This window comes from Neoarius graeffei, chromosome 16, assembly GCF_027579695.1.
Source record: "Neoarius graeffei isolate fNeoGra1 chromosome 16, fNeoGra1.pri, whole genome shotgun sequence".
NCBI classification, from domain to species: domain Eukaryota; kingdom Metazoa; phylum Chordata; class Actinopteri; order Siluriformes; family Ariidae; genus Neoarius; species Neoarius graeffei.
In genome coordinates, this window is record NC_083584.1 from 32729294 (window position 1) to 32747728 (window position 18435).

The 18435-nt window shown below is 40.4% G+C and overlaps 1 protein-coding gene across 4 annotated transcripts in view; it reads right to left on the minus strand.

The window, feature by feature from the left end:
• col8a2 (collagen, type VIII, alpha 2) overlaps positions 1–17055 on the minus strand; it is an 82422-nt gene extending 65367 nt beyond the window's left edge. For 2 of the 4 annotated variants that reach the window (XM_060942818.1, XM_060942815.1), the window contains exon 1: positions 16521–17055. The gene's annotated coding sequence lies outside the window, so the exon portion shown is untranslated. Of the gene's footprint in view, positions 1–14409; positions 14441–15213; positions 15321–16520 lie in introns of those variants that run through there. The other 2 variants (XM_060942816.1, XM_060942817.1) reach the window with 2 other exon arrangements.
• Between the last annotated feature and the right edge of the window lie 1380 nt (positions 17056–18435).

Below are 18435 nucleotides of genomic sequence, written 5' to 3' on the forward strand. Positions count from 1 at the left end.
TTCATCTTAGGCTCAAAGGTACAATTCAGGCTTTGTCTTCTCAAGGGTTCATATTACAGGTGACTTTGAACTCTAGATACCCCACAGCTGACATCTCATCAATTGAACAATATTACCATGATGACATGTGGCGATGGCTTGGTCACAGACCATAATGAATCAAGTAAAGGGGAACTCAATTCTCATAGTAGACTGAGGATATCTGCATCATGAACTCAGAAAGTTAAGTCAGAAAAACAGATTCTTTCTGATATATTTTAAAGAGAGACCATATAATTATGAACAAATATGTTCTAAGCTGTTTAGACAAACTTGTACAGTTATTCAGCAACATGTAGCACTCATAAACATGAACCAAAGCTATGTGCTGAAATATGACAATGGCCATTCTAATTTCACAATGACAGAAACAGGTGCTATCAAGAGTATGCAGTGAGAAATGTGGGAAAAGCATATGGGAAACTCCTAATTTGAGAGCATGAGGGAAAAAAGGTGTCCAAAAATGCACTATATGGCCCAAAGTATATGGACCCTTGACCAGCACACCCTTATGTGCTTGTTTAACATACCATTCTAAAAGCATTGCATTAATATGGAGTTGGTCCCCACCTTTGCTGCTATAACAGTGATCATTTTGCCACAGGTGTATTAGTGAGTCTACATTTCGGTTCATCCTAAAGATGTTCAGGGGTTTGTGGTAAGGCTTTGTGCAGACCACTCTGACTTGCTCTGTGCACAAGGGCATTGTCATGCTGGAGCATGTTTGGACCCCTTAATTTAAATGAAGTGAAATTTTAATGCTACAGCATACAAAGACATTCTAGATATGTGTGCTTCCAACTTTGTAGCAACAGTTTGGGGAAAAACCACATATGGGTGTGATGGTCAGGTGTTCACATTCTTTCGGACAGACAGTGTAGTGTATGTCCTATTCATAATATAGTGTACTATATTGCAGAACATCCACTTGCTTGCATATTGCAGACAAACCACAAAGCCCTCTGTCCTGAAGACTTTCCTGTGTTGAGAAAGCAACAATTAAAGCTTTACATCTTACTGTTATGGGCGGCATGGTGGTGTAGTAGTTAGCACTGTCACCTCACAGCAAGAAGGTTTTGGGTTTGAGCCCAGCAGCTGACGAGGGCCTTTCTGTGTGGAGCTTGCATGTTCTCCCTGTGTCTGCATGTCTGGTTTCCTTCAGGTGCTCCAGTTTCTCCCACAGTCCAAAGACATGCAGGTTAGGCTAACTGGTGGCTCTAAATTGACCGTAGGTGTGAATGTGAGTCTAAGGCTACGTTTACACTAGACCGTATCTGTCTCGTTTTCTTCACGGATGCACTGTCCGTTTACATTAACCCCCCTGAAAAAGCGGGGAAACGGGAATCCGCCAGCGTCCACGTATTCAATCTAGATCGTATCAGCTCCGGTGCTGTGTAAACATTGAGAATACGCGAATACGCTGTGCTGAGCTCTAGCTGGCGTCTCATTGGACAACGTCACTGTGACATCCACCTTCCTGATTCGCTGGCGTTGGTCATGTGACGCGACTGCTGAAAAACGGCGCAGACTTCCGCCTTGTATCACCTTTCATTAAAGAGTATAAAAGTATGAAAATACTGCAAATACTGATGCAAATACTGCCCATTGTGTAGTTATGATTGTCTTTAGGCTTGCCATCCTTCCACTTGCAAGTAATAAGTGATATGCGCTGGGATCTCACACACAGCGGCTCAGTCCCGAATCGTGGCTTGTTCACTTCACTCGCGCGCTCTGTGAGCTGCGCAGGGCCGGAGTGCGCACCCTCCAGAGGGCACTCGCTGTTCAGGGCGGAGTGATTTGGAGCGCAGGATGCCTGCGGAGCCGAGCGTATCCGCGTATTGGTGTTGCTGTGTGCACGGCTAACGGTTTTAGTGTAAACGCGAATCGTTTTAAGAACGTTAATCTGATGATCCGCTGATTCGACGTAATGTAAACGTAGCCTAAATGGTTGTTTGTCTCTATGTGTCAGCCCTGCAATGATCTGGCGACTTGTCCAGGGTGTACCCCGCCTCTCGCCCATAGCCAGCTGGGATAGGCTCCAGCTTGCCCGCGACCCTGCACAGGATAAGCGGTTATGGATAATGGATGGATGGATGGATCTTACTGTTACAACACACTAACACTTCCCAAAATGTATTATAAAACCTAACTGTGTCAGGAATTACAAATGTTTTTTTTTAAAGTCCCTATATAAGTTGCTACTATATAAAGCATAACATAAGTGCATTAATATACACCTTGCAGCCAGCACTAATGTCTGTGCTCTTATAGGAAATTAATCAATGCATTCTGACCAATTAAAAACCTAGCATGGAACAGCTCTATGGTATAGTATGTCATAGCACATTATAAGAGGTAAATGTCTACAAAAAAATTGACAAAAAAAATTAACATTTCCCATTTAAATTAAATATTAGACTGAGATTGCACACCCATCTTAATTGTTCTGAACATTTTGTGACATGACTAACAAAAACAGGAAACAAAAGTTTCAGCTGTATAATCAAATACAAATATTTATCTCCTAGCAAATATGGCAAGTGAACAATTTGAAACCACTGCCAAACCACTACTCAGATCAAAGTTCCCACATGCTGCTTACAAAATTACTGCACACGCAGACAGTCACATGATGATGAATATTGTAGATTGTAAGACATGAGAATTTTTCTTTACTCCCATCCACCCAGTGTTTCTACAGGGTAGGAAAGAGTTTTTATGCTTAAGAAGAGTTACTGGCACATCACCAATCACCAAATCTCTGGTTTGCATTAGAGCAGCAGCAACGAAAAAAAAATAGAGCTTTGATTGGCTGCATTGAGGAAGGAAAAACGGAGAGAGAAAGTACATGTAACCAGCTGTAGGCCACATGAAACACTTTGGTAATGGATTAGAAGCACACACTAATTAAATATTGTGTTTACTGGCAAGAGAATATCTCCTTGGAGATGATTACTAAGTAATTGTTGTATGTTTTGGGAATTTGGAAGATTATTCAAAAAGTTGAAATAAGGTGAGGTATATCAATCTATAGGTACCTAACTTTCAAATGCTCTTACTCAGGTTTGTTTAAAAGATTGTAGAAAAATTATGTTTTTATTTTTCTTGATTCTCAGCATGTTTTATCTCTTTTATCTTTACAAAAAGGGCAAAAGTCCAATCTATTAGAACTTACTTATGTCAAGATTCCCTCTTGAATCACAATGGCACTCCAGATGTCTCGATTTCTCATTGCAGATTCTAGGTCCTCTGGTCTCAATCCAGTATCTGACTGTAAATCTGTGTATGAAAGTCATTTGTGGCCTGCCAGGGTTTCTCCTTCCGTGTTTCGGCCTCCAGAGTATTAAATCAACAACTACCTTGCTGTCCCTTCTGGAGCAATGCCACGCAAAGCGTAGTCTTCTGCCCCTGACTTTGCTTGAGACCCCTGGCAGTTCCCCATACAACTCCTTGTTGGTGATACGTTGATTCCAGTGAATGTTAAAAGCTGTTCTTAGTAACCTGGTGTAGCAGCCATCTAGTTGTTTCTGTAGTTTGGGAGTGATTGTCCAAGCTTCACATCCATAAAGCAATACTGTTTCAACTGTAGATAGGAAGAGTTTCTCCTTTAGCTTTCTTGACATGTTTGACCTCCATATCCTGCCCAGCTTGTTGCAGGCCCTCCATGCAGCTGCTTTGCAGGCATTGATATCTTTTGCAGTGCTTCTCATCTGAGACGCCAAGTATTTGAAGTCCTCCACTTCTTCAAGTGCTGTACTGTCACTGGCTTTGAGGCAGATTTGGTCTTTCTGGTTAAAAGCTATGTACTTGGTTTTCCCAGTGTTCATTGTGGGCTCAACCTTCCCTACTGATGACTCTACATTCTGGAGTAGTCTCTGTGCTTAGTCGATCTCTTCTGACAGTAGGGCTATAGACCCTTTTCAGTCACGTGACCTTCGTAAACGCGACCACCATTTTGGACATGTAGCGGACTTCGGCTCGAATTGGTTTGAATGCGAGGAAGGCGACAAACGGAGAACATACAAGAAAAAGGAGCGAGATGCAGAAAATACCTTCGCTATCCAGCGACGTAGGGCATTTACAGGGCGAGCAGAGGGAGAAATAACAACAGTAATGACACATTAGCAACGCCGTACAGAAATAACGGTTTATGGCACAGACCCTTTCGGTTCTCGCTCATCTAGCTGCTACAATGATTGCTTAGACTGCAACAATAATACCTAACACACATTTAAGTATCCGTCGTAAAGACGTGAAACTCATCGAGTGACGAGTGTGTTCATTGATAAGCTAACACAATCTAAAAGTAGACATACCATCACACTGCCCTGGCGCCGTGTACAGTTTACCTTCTATGGTTTGTGCACTCACTATTTGCCATTACTTTCTCCAACCGTTGTTACAGATTACAGGGAACGGCCTGGATTTAAGAGACAAATACATGTTCCTCTTATTTTGAACACTTATTTGTAGGCAGTGCTTAATTTGTAAAGTGGGAGGTCCCGGAGCGCAGAGGATGAGTGGCTCCGGTGCGGAAAAAAAGAGGAGAGGGGAGGGGGCGCTGCGCTGCGCTTCTGGGCATGTTTTGTAATAACACTGCAAATTAAGTTCATCTGCAGATATTTTGTGGATGTCGTTTCATGAGAGAAATCACCAACAAGACAGATATCAAAATCAGACATTAACACTAAATAAACTCGCATTTTTTAATTTAATTATTTGTTTTGTTTTGTTTTTTGTTACATAGTCAAAAGAGGTGTCGGATCACCGGATCCAGTGTAAATAGCTGCCGGAGCCAACGCCCGAGGTTCCGGAGCGCGCTCCGGCTTGCTCCCCCTCAAATTAAGCGCTGTTTGTAGGACACTGCCTCTGATCTGTCCTACAGTCTACCAACAGCAAAGGAACACAACGCTAGCTAATAGCTACTACAGAAGAACAAAGAGGTTACAATGGGTTATTTTAGCCTATTTGGTTGCACACTCGCCGCCACAGAATGTTAACAGCAATGTAATGCCTTTTCTGGCTAATTTTATTCGTCTTACCTCCAACAAAGTGGTCACTACACAAGCGTTGGTGTGCCGCTATCCATCTTCTCCGTCGGTCAGCATCTACCGGGATCCGATAAAATGATAACCCTTGCCTTGTTTGTTGATGGTTACTACATCCAGGTGCACAACAATATAGTGGCATGATAGAAGTCTTGCTGAAAATAAACACTTTCTTTGCTGCCGTTCCTCAATGTTGGCTGTGGTAAACTACTGGTAGTACACATCCAAAATGGCGGCCGCGTTTGTCGTGACGTCACGTGAAAAGGGTCCATATCGTCAGCGAAGTTGAGGTTGGTCACTACCTTAGGGCCAACTCTCCTGCTCCTTCTCTTTTCTAGTTGAAACCCCAGGTCTTGCTCTTTTTCATCTATGGCTTCTCTAAGTGCATAGTCCAGGACAATGACAAATAAATACGGTGCTAGGGTATCACCCTGTAGCACTCCTGCTTGCAGTTCAAATGCGTTGATTTCTCCATCAGGTGTTATCACTTTAGTCTTTGTGTCTTTGTACATCCCTGTTATAGTGTTTACAAGCTGCTCAGGTATGCCATATGCCCTCAGAATTTTCAGCATTTTGCCTCTGTGGATCATATCAAAAGCTTTTTTGAAGTCTATATATGTGATTATCGCTAGTAGGTTATGAGACTTAACTCCTTCAACCAGCCTTCAGAGAGTGAGTATATGTCCTACTATTGTTTTACCCACCCTGAAGCCATTTTGATTGTACCTCAAGTGTTTGTCTAGTACTGGTTTTATCCTGTTCCGTATCAATCTGTTATATGTTTTGGCCACTAGTGAGCTAATGCTGATCCCACGGTAGTTGCCCCCCAGTCTAAGGTCCCCAGATTTGGGTATTGGCACAATGTTCAGAATGGACCATTGGTCTGGCTTTTCTCCACCCATCAGTGCTCTGTTGCAGAAATCTAAGATGATTTCGTCCAGGTCCTCGCACCTCTTCAGCACTTCAGGGGGAATGCCATCCTCCCCACTGGTCTTTCCCTCAACCAGGAATTTCTTTGCTTTCTCATACTCTTCTTTGCTGAATGGACCTTCCCTTATATTTAAGTCCTTACGTAAGTATGATTGAAATGTCTTCTTCCTCATCTGTGATGCTGGGTGGATTACCAAGAAGGTTCTTGAAGTGATTGTACCAGTTTTCTAGCCGTTCTTTTTTGCGTGTTTCCTTCCAATTGCCCTTTCTTTGATGTTTTCCTTTATTAGAACAAGAAGCCTTTGTCAGATGTACACTCAAGCACAGTGAAATTTGTCCTCTGCATTTAACCCATCTGAAGCAGTGAACACACGCATGCACACACATCTACCCAGAGCCGTGTGCAGCTATGCTTCAGCACCTGGGGAGCAGTTGGGAGTTAGGTGCCTTGCTCAAGGGCACTTCAGCCCAAGGTTGCTCCATGTTAACCTAACTGCATGTCTTTGAGCTGTGGGGGAAACCAGAGCACCCGGAGGAAACCCACACAGACAGGGGGAGAACATGCAAACTCCACACAGAAAGGCCCCTGTTAACCACTGGGCTCGAATCCAGAACCTTCTTGCTGTGAGGCAACAGTGCTAACCACTACACCAGCATGCCGCCCCAATTGCTATTGCTACCATGGATTATATCTTTTCAGAAAATAAATGGCCAGTTGTGCTTGGGAACTGGATGTCATATAGCCTGTATGGGTGCCCTCATGTTTGGCCATCTTGACAAGCTTGTCTATGCTGTGACACAAAATGATTTGGTGGTCTGGAGTTTTTCTGGAAATCTTGAAGAAATAATATGACAAAGGCTTCTCAGTACTGCCTGAATGCTTGGGAGGTAACCAACTATAATCTGCTTATTATAATGCAGGCATTAACACAGCTGCAAGCACGTATGATCCATGACCATTGGTGATTTTTAATTTAAGCATGGGTACATACAGCACTAGAGCGAAATTTATCGACTGCACCTATGATATAAACCCTTTTGAATAACTAAATAATAAACTACTTCAGACAAAGATAAAGCAGTTCACATACCACCTTCACTGAGGGTGAGAATTAACTACTGAGGTACTGTTAACATTCATTCATTCCAAAAAGCAGCCTAAAGGCACTTGGTGAACACATGTTAACACAACTCATTTTTTTAAAGTGGAGTTTAAATAGTCACAAAAGCCCTATTATTTATCCCAGTTCTAATAAAATATCAGTTACTACCTCTACTTCTATAGCTAGTATGGAGGGGAAAACCTTGGCTGTAGAACACAAAGAAAAGTTATAATTTAAGTTTTATTTGAAAGACCTGTACCGTGGAAGAACTGGCTCTGTTCTGATTTTCGCTCTAGTCTGGGAATCCCATGTCATGATTTCCTGCCAGACATGGTTCAAGGGAAAAGGGGAGCAAGAACACTGAATTAAACATTGCAGCAAATAAAAAAAAAGTCTACCAAACACACCACATCAGCCTACTATTTAATCTAAAGCAAGTCCTTTGTTTCAGTTGGGGTCTGATGTTCAGGTATAGAGTTAAACAAAACACAGACTAAGTGCCTCCAGCTGGACTTCAGCTCTTATTAAAGTGGCTCTGTCACCGACCTCAATGTTTTCCACGGTTTTCTATGAAATGTAGCACAACATTCAAGAAAAACCTGCATACAAATAGAGACCTTACCCTGACAAACTACAAGGGAAAGATACACTTTTCTAGACAGTTGATTAAGACATGAGAAACTCATTCTACAGAGGAATACTAAATGTCACATTTAGTCAAATCAGTGCATTGGTTGATCCGGTGCTTAAATTGTACCCTGTGTTTCCCTTCAGTTTCCTGGAACATTTTACTGAATGTTAGATTCATATTTTCTTCAAGTTAAATCAGGTATGAAAGACATCAGGAATAATCTGGGTCAATACATCCACTATACTCAAAACATCGAACATCAAACATCTAACAAACTTGAATACACACTACAGGCATACATTTTTTTCTACCCTACTCTGATGGAAAAGATTAGGACAGTGGTTTGATGTGTGGAGAAACATAATGAATTACTCTGCAAAGTATTACATTGACTTATGAAATAGTTTGGGAGAAAGGCCAGGCCTGAAGCAGCACCTTCTTCCTAGTTAGCTTCCTACAAATTCCCATCTCTCTTGTTTTCTGCTAGTGCTGAAAATTTTGCACCCGTTACCTCCCTGTCTTGCCTTAATAGTAGAAATATAAAACAGGAGAAATAATGTATTCAAGAATTATAGAGAGATAATGTATTAAATAATTATCTCTAATTATATTTGTGCACAATGGTGCAGGATGTTGGCTTCGAAACAACTTGATATGCAAGAAAATACAATGGCTGTGTGGAGTTCAAAAGATGTCTTGCAACACTTTATACGAAGCTTCATTGTTAAAGAAATTTTAAATCCAAATATTTGAATATAGAATATATAAAAATGCAACAGATCTCATTATCTCTAGCCGCTTTATCCTTCTACAGGGTCGCAGGCAAGCTGGAGCCTATCCCAGCTGACTATGGGCGAAAGGCGGGGTACACCCTGGACAAGTCGCCAGGTCATCACAGGGCTGACACATAGACAACCATTCACACTCACATCTACGGTCAATTTAGAGTCACCAGTTAACCTAACCTGCATGTCTTTGGACTGTGGGGGAAACCGGCGCACCCGGAGGAAACCCACGCGGACACGGGGAGAACATGCAAACTCCACACAGAAAGGCCCTCGCCGGCCCCGGGGCTCGAACCCAGGACCTTCTTGCTGTGAGGCGACAGTGCTAACCACTACACCACCGTGCCGCCCAATGCAACAGATATAAAATAAAATATACTTTATATATTATTGAAAAGATATAGATTAGATATAAAATGTTAGACTATAAAAATAATTTTTAAAAGTATATATTTCAAGCTATCAAAAATATAAGAAACATAAAACACTCACAATATTGCACTTTTCATAGCGTTAAAACCCCCCATATTTCTATATATAATATTATTTTAAAAAATTAAATGTAATTACAGAACATTGAAAGTATTTTTGTTTATTGATTGAAACATTTTTAAAGTGAATACTATAAAGAAAAAAGAAAGAAATCATAAAAGAGAACTAAAAGCATATAGTATCTTATTCTGATTTTTGCAGAGCCAATAGTTTATGTACATAACCAGGAATGTCAGGGATATGTAGAGAAAAAGCTCAGTGATTAATACTATTCTGAAAAGAAAAACATTAACACACATCATATATAACCTTTGCTAGTGAGAGTACAGATCTACACTTAGTCCATAAGTGTGAGAAACCATCCATAGAAAGAGTGCTGATAAGCAAGGTTTGATTCTAATGGTAGAGACATTTACAAATACCCAGCAATAAGAAAGAGGCTGCTGACAGAGCTGATGGTGAGCAAAAGGAAAAACAATAACAGACACCCGACAAGCTTCCCTATTTCTCTCCACTGCCAATGGAATGGAAAAACTCGTTGCCGTCCAGAGCATTTTCAAAAAACAGAGATGAGAAAGCAAGGAAAATGCAGGAGAGATGAGAATCTGAGAAGAGGCCTGGCAGAACTTAGGAGGGTTAACACAACATTTGAGAAAAACCACAGCTAAAATGAGGGACAGGAACTCACAGACAGCACCAACGAGGTACAGAAACTCAGTGTTGTTTTTATCACTATTCTGCAAAGTGTCGTGCTCAAATCTTCAACACAGAGAGAGTGCAGTGCAAAGCCAACACATGTTCTAAAAGTCGGAAGTTGCTGATGATACTAAGATGACGCCCCAATGGGGCCATCTGATTTTGCAGATTTATTGGACAACGGGCTTCATTCGTCAACCTCTGATTCTTTCAGCTGCAGCTGTATGTCTTCTTCTAAGAAACAATGCATTGGTGTACATTGTGTGTTCTAGCAAAAATACAACAGAGCTTAAACTTGTTTAGTTGTCTTTGTTAAATTACTTTCCACACTGTTACTCATACAGTTATAGATAATGTTCAGCATGTTTCAGAAGGAATAAGGCTCACATTATAGTGTGAGCATAAAAAAAAAACTTAGTTCAATATGTGCTTACATTTTAGCTTTATTATAATAAAAAAACCTACCTAATTATCTCCACCAACTTTGTTGGAGGAGGTTATGTTTTCGGCTATGTTTGTTTGTTTGTCTGTTCCCAACATAACTCAAAAAGTAGTGAACGGATTTGATTGAAATTTTGAGGAAAGGTGGGTCATGGGTCAAGGAACAATTGATTCGATTTTGATGAAATCTGGATATGTATGTGTATCCAGGCTTTTTTGTCTGTTCCCAACATAACTCACAAAGCAGTGAATGGATTTTGATGAAATTTGGTGTACAGCTTTAGTTTAATCCGAGGTTCAAGTGATTTGATTTTGATGTTGATATGTGGCTTGGCGGAGGTATACACTCTACAGAGTGCCCTTGTAGTTTTTAAATATTATTAGTACATATTATTACATATCAATACTCAAATATATTAGCAATTTTCTTTCAAAGCTTGCTCCGTCTATATTTGCGAGAAGGCAATATTGTAGTGTTTGGATCTAGGGTATTTATTAAGTTAACAATAGCACCCATATATCATGACATTAGATAATAAGTGACAAGACAGAGACAACCATCTTTTCTGCTTGGTTGTTTACTAGAGTGTAAAAATTGGGGCTTTGTATATGTTTTGCCTGTTCATATCTGAATTTCCTGGAAAAATATCAAACTAATTTTCATTGTATTTCGCTAACCATCTCGTCCCCCAACTACTTTTCAACAGGCTACCTTGTTTGTTGTTATTGCTATATCGTGGACGATATTTTCCTATGCTGTTCTTGTCACTTTTAATATAAAGCACTTCCATGCCTTGTACTTTGTAATTTTCTATGTAAAACCACATCATATTTTACTGATTTTCATTTACCTTCTTGGTAAAGAAGGCAAGTCCAAAGTGTACTTATATGACGTTTACTACGACTACTACTACTACTACATGAGGTTGTGTTCATCATGTTCATCAGATGATTACATACGAACAGCCTGCTCTTGTGGTATTCCTGTGGTGTCCATTTTGAATGTGGCAGCACCCATGGAAGGGTTTGTTTATGGTCAATTTTAGTGTAAGTCTGGTTATACTGTGTCTTCTTATTAATTTACCAACACATTTGAGGAAAATGTTGACGTTCATGAAGGTTTTGTCTAATTTCCAGTGTCATTCACCCTTTGCATTGTTCATATATAAGATGTGCAAGCTAAATTGTAAGCCTGGGTCATTAGCTAGCATATGTTCAGTGTCCATATTTCCTAACTTAGCCACAGTGTTTTTACAACTTTAACCACTTGAAAAGTGAACATATTTTGAGAAGTGAGAACTTCTCATGTATTCCCATTTTAAAAGAAAGCCAATATAGCGAACTGATGCCAGCCAACGTGAAATGAATATCTTTCATAGTACAGTATAATGTTTATTTATTCAGAGTAGTGTTAGATTTCAGCAGCCTTGGAGCAGCGCTGGACAAATTTCTTAGCAAAGCATATACAGTAGTTAAATGTAAGAACATGGTCATAGAATGAATAAAAATGACACAGAAAACTGAAAATATTTGTTCTCTGTGGAATATGTAGAGATAGAAGGCCCACTAAAACAACTAATGATTGGATTAGCCGTCATATAACCCAAGTTTCAATTACAGGCTGCTTCTTTCCCTGTCCAGGTTTGTTTCTGTACACTACATGGGAATTCAATGACAAGATGTTAAACCTGTTGGAAATAATCTTAGTTGACATCTTACTGTGACTTATGAAATGTGCAGACACACACTAGCACACACTATCTAATCGCTAGCATGGCCTAAGTACCGTGCTGATTGCAGACCAAACTTGTGCCAAAGTGCTGTTTCCGACAGATTTGAGGGTGATTTCTCATCTGCTGTTTTGCTTCAGTCTGCTGTTCCCTAAGTGGAGGGCGGGTGGAATTACAATCGTGTGCAGCAGGAGCACAGAATACAGAGACTGAGTAAAGGCAGAGTGCCTGAGAAAGGAATGCACTTCTTGGTTTGTAGCATTGAGTTCCTGGACTGTGGACTCCCTTTCAGGGAGCAAAAAGCAGTGAGGAACAAATAGTAATGGTGAAAGATGGGGGTGTGGGTTCCTGGAAGGCAGGCAGGCGTTTGCTTTACTTTTCCTGGAGAATGAGTGGTATTCTCCTTCATTTCCTGTTAGCAGGTATGAGGCCTACCCTTTCTGCCAACATGCAGGAACTCTTAAAAATTTCCCTTTGCTTTCTTTGGGAATGACAAGATTCAAAGTACACAGGATTCTCAACTGCTGTGGTTCTCAACTGCATTAAATATACACAAGGATTTATGTTACAGGATTTACAGTATGTAGCCATGGAATTCACTGTTACGCAGATATTAAATGTGTGTATGAATATGTACAAATTCCAATCTCCATCAATATCATTTTCATGATATAAACAACAACAACAAAGTAAATGAAGCGAACAAAGCTAAAGGAAAATCATAACACAACTCAATAAGTAATGTGGTAATGCTCTTGATTGGCACAACTGTGATGTAGGAGAAAGACAGAGCTATGCTTTAAAATGGCTAGACTTATAAAAGTTTTGGCACAGGCTGGGGTGGGACAGTGTTTGTAACATTCCTCTGAAACACGGTTCCCTTCTGAAGTAACATGTCAAAAATGCTGCCCTCTTGTGGGATTACTGGGAAGCAACTTTTGTGACCACTTTAGAGGAGATTAAAAAACAACAATTGTTTAATCAATAAATAAAATAATAGCAAACTAAATATAAATACTTCAGATATATTTCCCCATTTTTCTTGTACTCAGAATGGTTATGACAAATATAAAAAAGTATGAAGCTATAATGTTTTGCCTAACCTTATGGTATCAAGCCATTATTTAACTGTTTTCTGGTTATACGATGCTTGCTGTAATAGCTTTTCTTTGTTCCTACACATACTGGTCCAATTATATACAAAATAGACTTCCAGATCAAGTCTACTCAGTGCATCACTTCACATAAGTGAAGCTGTAAACTAATCCCAAATTTGCATTCTGTTCTTTATCAGCAGAAATAATAGGTTACTCATGTAGGAGCCATATAACAGCAAATTGTCTGCCTCATTCTGTGCCTTGTGAAAGAGAGTGGAGGTCATTTTCCTTTAGAAGCATACATTCACAAAATACACCTAAATCATTTTAAAGGACAGTAAAATATTTTGAGTTTTTCTTATTGACAAATAGTGAGAGACTTCCACATCAGAGTGTGCATTTAGCATACTTTCTGATGGATTTGGAGTGGATATATTTGCACGTTTTACTGTAAGTCATGCGATGCAAGATGGGTAGTCTGTTCTTGCAGTAAAACTCTCCATCCATATTTTAACTTTTATCTTTTGGCCCAAATTTTAGGGAGTGCACAAGTTCAACCTGCTAGTTTATCCAGTTGTACTGGGTCTCCATGGGTCTCATGACTGACTCCTTCAGCATGGAAAAATCTCAACAGGGAAGTAAAACTGCAGTTCTCCATTACAGACTGAATGAAAAAAAAAATCCATAATGGATTGGATACAAGTCTTATTCTTTTCTTTTTCATGTATTCAGCCTCTCCAGAGCAGGCGACCATGCCAAAGAATTTTCGCATCCACTCCTCAGAAGAAAAAGAGTGCTAGAGAAGAGGAAAACACGAGCTGTTTAAAAACCTTCCCAAGATAGATATGGTTTCTGGACTTAAAAGCTTATGAAATAGCTTCATTGAGAATATATTGCCTAAATTTAACCACACAGGTGGTTTGTTGAGGAGTAGAAGCTTCTCCATCAGGCAGTGAGCACTGAATATGACCAGTCCATATATCAAGGCCAGAGTCAGATGGCTGGGAGTGCAATAAAGCATTACATACTTTTCAAAAGCCCCTGCATGACAGCACTAACTAGCATCATAAAAGCAGACAGTGAAGAAACAGGCCACCCCAGAGATGGGCATCCATGGTTACAGCAAATTCTTGTCATTACTGTCAGAGAGAGCCAAAGTATCTCTCTCTGTTATTCTGTGATTTCCTAACTACATTGTGAAGGAGGGTTAGGAAGGGGAACTGAGCCACATTGCTGTAAAAGTGCTCTGATTGTTTGCAATGGGTCACCATTAGCTATGGTAACTGACTTCAAGGTATCTACTACAGTGAAAATCCCATGTGTATCATGTGCCATTGGTGCCCAGGGATTTTTTTTTTGAATGCAATTAAGGATGTTTACATTCTTACTGTAGAGACTGGAGGAAAAAAAAAATTACCAGAGCCCCCCATTTCCTCTATTCAATGGTCGAGGAATCACTTAGTTTTCTTTTGAAATCATTGAGACATTTGCGGCATTGGTGGTCCAGTCTCGGGCCAAGCTGGATATGCATCTGAAGAAATGTTCCCTATGCTGCAAAAAAATGACATCTTAGTAAGAGGAAATATCTTGAACATAGTCAAATTTATCTAGTATTACTCGTATACATTTATAATAACCAAAATGTATGATTAATAAGCCTATTTCTAAACATTTTTACTAATTTCAAGTTTGAAATAATCTTGTTCTATTGGCAGATAATTATGCTACTTTTGAGCATTTCTTTCTAGAAAGAAGCAAAATACCTTGCTACATCTCTTACTGTAGCTTACTATAAATGAATGGTAAAACCAAAACTGAAAGAAAAACCCAAGCCAAACAAAAACAAAAGACAAAAACAAGCAACCAAGCAAACAACTAATTAAATTAATTTAAGGGTAAGCATAGTATTATAACCCTTAAATGACAAATCCAGTGGTTTTCAAACTCTGTATTGGCCTTATCTCTACTGTATGTGCAATTACCATGGATCATGGATCATAAATTCAACACACTTTAATAATCTGGAAAGAACAGAGAATCTACTGATTTGAAAAACATACAATGGAAGTCTAAGGGCAGCTGTTGAACTCTGTCCAAAGTGCTCAGAATAAATGACTAGGCTATGCAATGAGAACTCAAAGTTACAACCATTACATTCTAACAAAAAAGGTTTCAGGATGAGACAGGAAGAGACATCTTCAAACGTGACCTATTGACTTACTGAAAAATCAACAACTGTGATGTTTTCTCAGCAGAGGAAAAGTTGTGGACATTCTTGCCTATTGTCATCACTCACACATGCTACAGATGTGGTAGATGGAGATTAGGCTGGAAAACACAGGAGCATGTCTTTCCTTAGTCCTATATGAACCAAATGTTACACATTACTCAATATTCTCTCCTAAACCTTATAACACACCATAGATGCTCCAGAGAGCATTTGGCACCCTTTATCAAACTTCTGTTCCATGCAAGAGGTCAGCTGTCAGGGACGTACGTTGTTCTGACTGTGCTACCTCCGCCACTTAAGCTTATAATCACACTTTAGTTGTTTAGTACACTTGCCAGCGTTTTTGTTTTTGAGAATGTGCTATCTTTTCCAGACCACCGAAGCAGGGTTCCGCTATCCACACAAGAAAAATATTTATTATTGAGTACTGTTCTTCAGCACAAATTTAAGCAGGACATTTTATAAAAGCACAATGTGTCCATTTCTCTGCTTCTGTCTTTCTCCAAAAACTCACACTTTCTCATTAATCCCAAGTGAAAAGGACACATTTTGGTTGAAATGCAATATTTAAAAAAAATGCTAATATAAAGCTTACACCCCCATGCTTGTTAATGAGGCACAGTGCACCTGATGGCTGCTCAAATGTCCCCTTTTTGGGGCTGAGGGGCAAGCAAGTGTTCATAAGAGAGGCTAGATATGATAGTGGACAGGATGCATAGCACAATATAGACCAAACAATCCTAGGTGTCGCTCAGAGTGGCTGTAGAGCCGTTATATAACTTGCTCTCTAAAACAGCTGTGCGACTTCCTCACCCCACTACCTGAAACCTACGACACAGTGACCAGGAAACAAACATAGACATGCACAAGAAAGTTTAAACTCAGTCACTTCTGTCTTTAATCAAATAGCTTGCAACAAAGTTGGAGAGTTGGCAACCTTAATGCCAAAAACTTGCAAAAATATGGTCCATAGATTTAAAATGACAACAATTATTAAACCCATGACTGCATTTAGCAATAAGAGAATATTCATAAATATTAATGAGAGAGAACGGTGTAAAATACTGCATATTTGTTAATCAGCTGAACATTACTCTGTGCCTAGTCTTAACAGTGCAATGAGCATTATGCAAGTCTTATGACTGAGAAATAAAGCCCACTGTTTTCCCCTCTCTTTCACTACTGCCCTTGGCTTCAGCCTCACTGGCTTACAGCAACGTGATATGAGAAACAATTTCAAAGATGACATGCAGCTGTGAGTGGAAGCAGGCAAAGTAAAGATTCAGATGTGCAATTACCTTGCTCTTCTGCTTGAAGAAGTAGTTCAGGGATATCTCAGGATCTCAGGCAGGTACTTTCTGCAGGTATGCTATGTTCTTCTCTTCAGAAATACAGCAGATGTGATGAAAGAAATAAATGAAAATGTTTGTGGATTATCGCAGAACTTAGATTCAGTGAGATATTGATTTTTAAGATGTCAAAAAAAAAAATCAGGAGAAAAAAATCTTTATGGATTTTTTTGGTTCTTATTTCTGTCTCTGGAGAAAATTTAAGTCCATATGAGGAAGAAAAATGTCCTTGCAAAGCTGTCTCCCAGTTGACTTGAAGTAGATTTCAGACACACCTTCTGAATGACTGTGCGCTCTCACTCACGGGTGCAAAGGAGGAGGGAAAGAGAGAGCGAGAGGAGGAAAGTGCAGGAGAGAGGAAGCATGAGGCAGGGTGCTTGGCTTGGCTAGGCTCTGACCACTCTTGCTACACACATGTACTGGGCTTTTAACTAGGGGCAAAGTACCTGGAAGCTCCACTCTCCTTGGCTCTTGTCTCCGTCCCCCTCTCACTAACTCTCTTAGTATTTTTTTCCACTGAGAGAGACAGGGTGTTTCTCTGGTTCCTTCCATACAAAAGGCATGTGTCTGTGGCCAGGCAAGAGGGAGGTAGGAGGGGAGACTGGAGAATGGGATGGGGTAGCCAGTGGAGAGGGATGGATTTGAAATTTGGCCCCCTCTCATCCATCAGACGGACCAGGTCCCCTCCAATTCCTGTTACTATTTGCCTTGTTTTCCCACCTCCAACAGAAACACATGTAAACCATTTTATAGTCACATCAATAAATATTTTCATTCACATTATCTGAAAGAAGATGAGAGGGCTAATACTCGGCAATTTTCATCTTGAAGTTCCTTGAACAAACAGTTTAAAGCTGTCTCTCTTGAACATACCGATGTATAACAGATATAGTTTGTAAAGCAGTTACTATATGAATTTAGGCACAGTAGAATTCAGTGTTTTTTTTAAATTTATGGACTAAATTTACAGGGGCGGCACGGTGGAGTAGTGGTTAGCACTGTCGCCTCACAGCAAGAAGGTTCTGAGTTTGAGCCCAGCAGCCGACGGGGGCCTTTCCGTGTGGAGTTTGCATGTTCTTCCCGTGTCTTTGTGGGTTTCCTCTGGGTGCACCAGTGTCCCCCACAGTTCAAAGACACGCGGTTAGGATAACATGTGGTGGCCTTAGGCTGAGGTGCTCTTGAGCGAGGCACCTGACCCTCAACTGCTCCCCGGGCACTGTAGTATGGCTGTCCACTGCTCTGGGTATGTGTGTGTGTGTGCTCATTGCTCACGTGTGTGTTCACTGCTTCAGCTGGGTTAATACAGAGAGGAATTTCACAAGTGTACGTGTGATGAATAAAGTTGTTCTTCTTAAATTTCTTTCCACTGCTCTTTCTTGTTTCTTAGGTAGAATGTATTTAAACCTATCATAACTTTCTACGTCCCAGTCAGAATGCAGGACTGAACTAATATATAATACAACTGCCATCTTTTTAAAATTATAAATAGTTAAATGACATGCCTCAAATGAATACTATATATATTAACTGTATAGGAAATTTTAACCGGGCGGCATGGTGGTGTAGTGGTTAGCGCTGTCACCTCACAGCAAGAAGGTCCGGGTTCGAGCCCCGTAGCCGGCAAGGGCCTTTCTGTGCGGAGTTTGCATGTTCTCCCCGTGTCCGCGTGGGTTTCCTCCGCGTGCTCCGGTTTCCCCCACAGTCCAAAGACATGCAGGTTAGGTTAACTGGTGACTCTAAATTGACCGTAGGTGTGAGTGTGAATGATTGTCTGTGTCTATGTGTCAGCCCTGTGATGACCTGGCGACTTGTCCAGGGTGTACCCCGCCTTTCGCCCGTAGTCAGCTGGGATAGGCTCCAGCTT